This window comes from Benincasa hispida, unplaced genomic scaffold (genome assembly GCF_027475165.1).
Source record: "Benincasa hispida cultivar pf3 unplaced genomic scaffold, pf3_genome.v1.1 HicScf944, whole genome shotgun sequence".
In the NCBI taxonomy this organism is placed as follows: domain Eukaryota; kingdom Viridiplantae; phylum Streptophyta; class Magnoliopsida; order Cucurbitales; family Cucurbitaceae; genus Benincasa; species Benincasa hispida.
Genome location: NW_028327091.1, coordinates 95001 through 102500, shown reverse-complemented (window position 1 = coordinate 102500; position 7500 = coordinate 95001).

Here is a 7500-nt window from a genome sequence, read left to right as displayed (position 1 = left end):
AAGAAAAAGAAAAGACGTCCATTTATATTCAAGGGAGTGCGGTGAATAAGGCGGCTTCAGCCTGAAGAATCTTATTCTTTCAAATATACAGAAGTAGTCGATGACTAAAAGGCAAGCTTGTTAAGGAAGGCGGCAAGGGGTCTTGTCTGATATAGAACCAGAACAAGGGCGGAGGGAGTTGTTTTCCAGTAGCAGGAACTTTCTTTCCTGGTTGATTGGTCTATAAACCCGGGTGGCACTTTCCGCGGTTTTGTGCTTTTTTCTTTCCCTTTTAGACCAACCTGCCGCGTATAGTTTAGTCGTCTCTTTATGCGAGGGTTGATTCTCCTGTTTCGGATGCCTCTGGCTGGGAAGAAGCCCTAATCTTCGAGTCAGGAGATACCTTGAGAACAGTGAAAGCAGAATCCTATTTCATTTCGTTTAGAAGAAGGCTTTGTCTCGTCCCTTCCCATTGTAATTGTAGGAGGGAAAGTAAAAAAAAGAAGCTAACCCGAATGAAAAGAGAATGAATCAGAGTTTCAATCAAAGATGGATTCCACTGAATCCTGGTAATCTGACATGGTATGCCCAGATCGACTAAACGAATAGGAGTAGGAGCTAGTTGTTGACCAATCATTCCCGGATAAGCTCCCGGCTAGGCATCAGGAGAAGACTTCACTACAGCACTAACTACTTGGAAGGGAAGTCAGTCTTCGAGTTGCAATAGACTGATCTTTCAACCTTTTTCCAACCCGGAGTGAGTCTGTCCAAAGAAGCTCTTAAGAAGCGGAGTTTCACTCGACAAAAAAGGTTTGGACTGAAGACGGAGAAGAACGAAGATCGACTGACTTCTAGTTGCATCGGATCTAGAGATCTGTTGCCAGTTCCGATAGAAGGAAAGGAGTAAGGTTTAGGCTTTACCCAATAGTTGTTGAACTCGAGGTTGGTAATAAACTGAAGCTGCTCAGTCTTCTAGCATAGCGGAGTGAGATATATCGAAGAATGAACTTAGCCTTCAACCACAAATGGGGTCCTTTAGGCAGCCGATTGCCCGTTTGCTTCCACTGACTTACGTCGTGAACATTTCTCCAACCCGTCAATGAAATGAAGAGAAGGGCTTTCCTCTTCGATCCCATCCTATGAGCCCTGCGAGCTCACGAGTCGTCAGTGATGGTCAGTCACTCGGAGGATTTTCTCGACCGGCCTGAACTAACCGGAACGCAGCGATGAAAGGCAAAGACTAGTGTTTAGCATATAGCTAAGAGAAGACGGGGTTGTCTCTGTTACAATCGTTTATAGTCCTTGTCCTGACTTTCCTGAAAAAGCTTAGTGAGGATCGACAGAGAGGAAGTTTTTCTTTTAATGAGAGTGACCTTTCAAAGAGAATGCGATAAGGCCCTTCTTAAAGTAAAGGGATGGCTCACTCTCTCTCCTGCTCTAGGACATTAACATTAAGGGGAAGAGTAGCCATATTGGATATATCCAGTTCGTATTTGAGTTAAGCAGCAGGCCTCGTTGGAACAGTTAGATAATCAAAGCACCTAGTCTTCTGTTCCATACTATTATGTTAAGTGAAAAAGTCACCCTGATAGCTCTTCTTCCCAGCTCTTGACTGAACCCTGAGGTCCCCGAGAGCTCGATGGTAGAGCGGTCAGTATGATGATCAACTGAGAGGGACTAGGTTCGAATCCTAGACAGGGTTTCGCAAGCTCACTGAAGTCAAGAAGATAATTCTCATAGGATAAGATAGATGCGTTCCGCCCTTTGCTTTGATAAGTAAGATAGTTGATCGAGAAACCTCCGCCCAAAGGTGCTTGAAGAAAGCCGGTCCCCGGTAGCCCAAGATCCGTCTCTGACAGAAGAAGAAAGCTAGTACTCCCGTCAAGCAAGACGGGAATGTTACTCGACTGAGAAATCATACAAACAGTAGTGGACAAATTGTCGCATATACGCTATATTCTATTCCTACTAACCATATCAGCGGATATCTTTCATAGCTCCTTCCTTGCCCCTTCATCTTTCTTTGACCTAGTCACGTAGGATCAGGATCAACTAAAGAGCTAGCCTGCCATGCACCCTTGCTTCACGCCAGTAATCCACTATCTTCTGAAAGACCTATTTCAGATTGAAAGACGAGAGATTTCGAACCTGAAGCTTGAAATAGGAGTAAAGGGAGCCGTCTATCTACTTTCCCTTATGGTAGAGCCAAGTCCCTATGGAGACTACCGGTCCTGTTCAGTGGGGGCCTTTTCCCAGGCAGGGTGAAATCCTTTCAAATCTCGAATTACTAAAAAGTACGTCCGTCCAATCACAAAAATCATCTGCCCGCCTCCTGAGCGGATTAGCGGATGGAGCATACCGGTTCATGCCATCAATCCTCCTTTGCTTTTTCTACTGATGGCATTCTCTTAGAAATGGAAGATTGATCTTGCTCATATGTACTTTCTTTGATCTTCTTTCTTGTCGGATTCTCTGGGGGATAAATAAAAAAAAAGTATATACCCCAGACTCGCGATTCGGGGATTTCCCTGGCTAGGATGGATGCAAAAGTCTGTCCCTGCTCTTTCTTACTTACTTACTAATTGGCTTTTTCTCTATGGGCATATTCCTTCCACTAGAGGAATTTGCCTTACCTATCCCAACAAGTCCTACCAGCAGCCTATCCTATTCTCTGCTCCCGAAGAGCCTAGACCGGTCGGTAATGCCGTTGAATGAACGAAGACTTCCTTTATCCAATGCTGTTTCAATATTGAAACTCTTTTCTTTCCTATTCTTCCGGCTCGATGCTAACTAAAGTCCGAAGGACGACCAAGGTTTTCCAATCTTCCAAGTTAAAGGACATATCCTATTAACTAAGGAATCCCTTTTCTCATGGAGGAGCCCGTCGCACTTTCACTTTTTTCGCTAGCATGATGGATAAAGAGCTGTGAGAAGACGGGAAGTCCGGGTTTCCGCATATTCTATTAACGACCCACGGGGAAGGTTTGGCGAAGGTGTCCTTCTAACAGGAATCGTACCGTTCTCTATATGTGCCATGGCCCGATGGAATGAAAACAGAGGGAGTCGAAGACGAAAGAGAACTCCAAAGAAGGGAAGGGTGTCCCTATAACAGATACAGATGATTTCTCCTCTATGTTCCAAGCTCCGATGGACCGAATAACATAGATGACATGGAAAGATCGGAAGAAGTGTTAAGTGTCGCCTTCGGCTCTCGGTCTTGAGGGACACTTCGTTTCCGTATATGCATTATGTGTTTCACCCGACCGCGAAGCTCTTTCCAAGAGTGCACCTTTCCCATTTCGTCAGCCAACGAGATCCCCCTTGGTCCTCAGTAAACAAGGGAAGTAGCACTAAGAACAGCGGAGGAACGCATAGAAGATAGGCGTATACCTCTGTACATAGCATCTGGTAAGGACGTTATGTACCACAACTATCATACGACACCTCTCCAGAGCCCCGACCAGTCTTGACTGAAAAGCTTTCAGACCCCTGTGTGAGCAAGTTATACTAGCAACTTGCTGTGTCATGTCCGTTTTCGTTACACATATGATATGGTACCTCTTGAGACTGAGATCTCTTTTGCTACTGGTACAATCACCTCTCACGAGGTTGAAGCAGAGCCAAAATCTGTCCCACTAACCTGGCCAATCTCTCGGGTGAAATGTCTGGGGTGACATGTGCATTCCGAAATATTTCCATCATTTGTTCTCGGTGGTGCTCTGAAGTTAAAAGAAGACCTAAGATCTAAATTTGGGCAGGGACTTTGCTAAGCTGTTCGGCCACATTCTATTCCGATTGCCTTGAGAAAAGCAGAAGTATTTGCCTTCCCTTTTCCTTTCTCTCTTCTCCGTATCTTTTTTCTTAATTCCAAGGGACTTTATCCAGATTGTAGACGGAAGGTGGTTGGTAAGGGATAATGAGTGGTTGTGGTACAGGCAGGGTGAGGGGTTGAGTCGGGATTTTCATAAAAACTAGATTTTGGGGTCAAGGGAATCGGACCCCGGCTTCGCCCGAAGCATGCTACGGAACGAGCCTTGTCTACGAAGCAAGTTCAGTCAGCGCATAAATCGTCCGCGAGTGTAGTTGACTAGTAGTACCATTAGCCTAAACGCTCCGTATCCTTCGCGGCCGCCAATAGTTCTAATTCCTTCGCTATTGGAACTATGACTCCCGCTCCGTAAACTACGCTCGCAGCCTCCCGGGTCTCGTCTCAAGCTGTGGTATAGACGGAGTTTCCTGCCTCCCGTCACAAATCCAGAAAAGGGTAGCTAGTGCCCTTAATCGAATGACTTGAAACACTTCTCCGTAAGAAGCACTATTGGATTGGTTGCAACCACACCTACTCTTAGTCTAGTCTTGACCTGGGCTTTTTAGGGATTCCCTGAAACCTGAGCAAGAACCGCTTTCTAGTTGGATTCTTATGAGAGCTCCTCGGCTTCCGTTTCCGCTCCTGGCCTATTGGTTGATGATAGGGTTCCTGTTGGTGGAGTTCCTGCCCTTGGCCTTGGTTCCAGTCTCGTCTCGCATGCCAGCAAGTATTCTAGAAAGAACGACTTGGTTTCATGTAGCTACTATAGCTCCTCTCGCCTTTCTAGCCTGCCTTGTGTTGCTAGGAAATGCCTAAGCCTTTTTCGATTTCGAGGCTTTCACCCTGAAAACGGAACTAGACCCCGTTCCCTCTATGTCCATTCAATCTGAATCTTGCTGCATGAATGCACAGTAAGACCAGGAATGCCCTATTTGATCTCTTCCTCTCCCATCGAGTTCACCCGCACTAGCACTAGTATATGGTGATATCCAACTCGAAAGCCCGAACACAAAAAGACCCTTCATTATTATATTATTAGATAAAGGGTAAAGGAGAAAAAACCAAAGCGTCGGAGCTGACAACTGCGAGAAACGTCGAATAGGAAAGACTTGGTATATAATCCGTGCCTTCGTTCTGGCTATAGTCCATTAGCAAGCGAGTAGGGGAACCGTTCCTTCCGTTCAGTAAGGGAATACAAGCATTACGGGGAGTTTTTTAATAGGAATATGAATATGACTCTTCCCAACTCAAGTCAAGCGAAGCGTAGTGAGGAAGGAGGGGAAGAACAACTATAGAAAGGCTAAGTGAAGTACTTCTCGGGACTTCTCTTTTCTTCTTGCTTATTCTTCTCTTCTTGCTTATCACCGACTTTCCGAGCGTAGTCTTTAGTAGGGAGGGCCATTATCGCAGGGAGTAGGAACATGACAAACCATTAGAATGCATTCTCGCAGGAAGTAGCATACTCATCGAGCTTTCGTTCCTTTCGTCTCGAAGGCCGGTTCAGTAAGAGTGAAAATCCTTCTAACTGTCCCGTGCATTAAGGTGGCATGTCTTACTCCGGGCCAGCAGTGAACGAAGTGTTAAAGTAGAGAAAGCTAGCGTTCCGTACTCAGCCGGCCAAGCAAAACTCCAGCTAAGCTAATAGCTCTCATTGTGGGATATCTAAAAAAGTCTTCTTTGTGGCCTTCCTTCTCTTCTGGTTAATCCTATGAATCGGTAATCGGATCGGCAACTGGTAACAGGCTTTATCTGGGTTCAATTCCTTTCTTCCTACCCGGACCAGCATTGGATTAATTCCTTCGATGCTTGCTCGGAGCGGGGTCGACTCAATATCGAGAGACTCAGCCACCGAGGACTTTATCGCACCTTTATGTCTCCATCTCTCGAGTCGAGCTCAATCTCTGGCAGGTATTGTTTGGTCTGGAGTGCCGTCCATCTTTCTGGATGATGAAGCCCTGTTTGCCAACATTTCAGATAGTTGGTGGATCGGGAATCTAACCCAGCGAAGAAAACGCCTACGACTAAGTCAGGCGCACTAGCGCACCAAGCAAGAAAACGGTGGATTGACTGGCGAACTCGTGCAATCAACCAAAAGAGCCTTCGCCTTAGTAAGCTAGCTTTGGTTGCTAAGCAAGCGCTTCGGGCACTACGGTAGGACATGGATCGATCATGACGAGAATTGACTCCTCCGTAATGTAATAGAAGAGTCACTGTCCTGTTCCCCGGGCTTTCCCCCTTCTCGACCAGACGAAGGAGATATGAATTATATTCAGGCGGGCCAAGCCCTTACCCTGTGTTCTCTCCAGGTCGGGTCGGAGGCGAAGACTGGCAAAGTTCATCATTCAGTGGTGGGGTGTTCATAGAAAAGAAGGCGTCGCCAAACGAGTGGCAGATTTTGATGGAGTCTCGCTTTGATGCTGGGGAGATCCATAGATCTGTATAGAGTCTCGCTCATATATCTCGAGGAAGAGTACGCGCGCTAGCGCTAGCGCGCTACGGCTTACGCAGTTGATCGGATCAGATAGCCGGCTCAAATTCCGATCAACAAGTTGGAGGTATGGCTGAGTGGCTAAAGGCATTGGTTTGCTAAATCGACATACAAGAAGATTGTATCATGGGTTCTCATCCCATTTCCTCCGGCACGGAAGTGGAACGGGCGAAATTACGTGAGAGAAAGAACCTCTTGGTGGAGTCCCCCCGAGCCGAGGACTGAATAGCACAACTTAGTGACTAGGAGCGGAGGGAGAGCCCGTTGCGCCTTGTTTTTGTTTGACCGGCCTATCCTCTTTCGAGAAGCAAGCTCCCTCCGGTTGTCCAGTCCCTGGGCGGCTCTCGGTTTTTGAGCATGTTGGGAGATTAGGCGGCAGTTGAAAGAGCTGCTCGAAAGCTTGACGAACAAGCGAAAAAAGAAAGCCCTAACTATTTATTTGAGTAAAGGGCTTTTCCCTTACTAGTCAAGTGGTAAGGTGGGGCGTATTCTTTGAAGAAAACAGACTTTAGGAAAGTGGTTCAGGTAGCTCAGCTGGTTAGAGCAAGGGACTGAAAATCCTTGTGTCAGTGGTTCGAATCCACTTCTAAGCAAAGGGTCCAAAGGACACGTGGGAGCGAGCCGGATTTGGAAATGAAAATGAAAGAGGAAGCAACTCAATTACATCGTTCCTCTCCCTATGGTCGAGCTCAATTACATCGAGCCTCTCCTTTCAGTCGAGCAGAATGTTCTGAGTTTAGGTCTAATGGTATCATTGTTTATCACAACTGGTAAGCTGCCACCAGGATTGTGAGAATCTACTGTGTGTAAAAGGACCAACGATGATTTATAGGGTATCTTTCCCTATTCGGAGGAGGAGCAGAAGAAGTTCTTTGGGAAGTTTGATCAATAGGCCCGAAGAGGTGTGTATTTTGTATTTGAATATGAATTCGTTTTTAGAAAATGTCGTGAAGCTTCTGCCCGGGGGGTCTCGGCAGGCTTCGGTGAGGTTCCTCTTTTCGGTCTGTGTCGCTCTTCTTTTTTGGGGGATGAGTGCCATAACCTATTTAGTTTACACCTACGAGAGGTCGTTCCTAGTGCACCAGGGGCGCCTTAATTTTATCCAAAACCTCAACTATAAACGGGGGCTCGTTTGCTCCAAAATACACGTTGGGCACGATGGCACAACGTTATACTTCTCCCCCCGGGAAGGGGGGGAAGGTACAGCGGGGGGCATCGCGCCGGG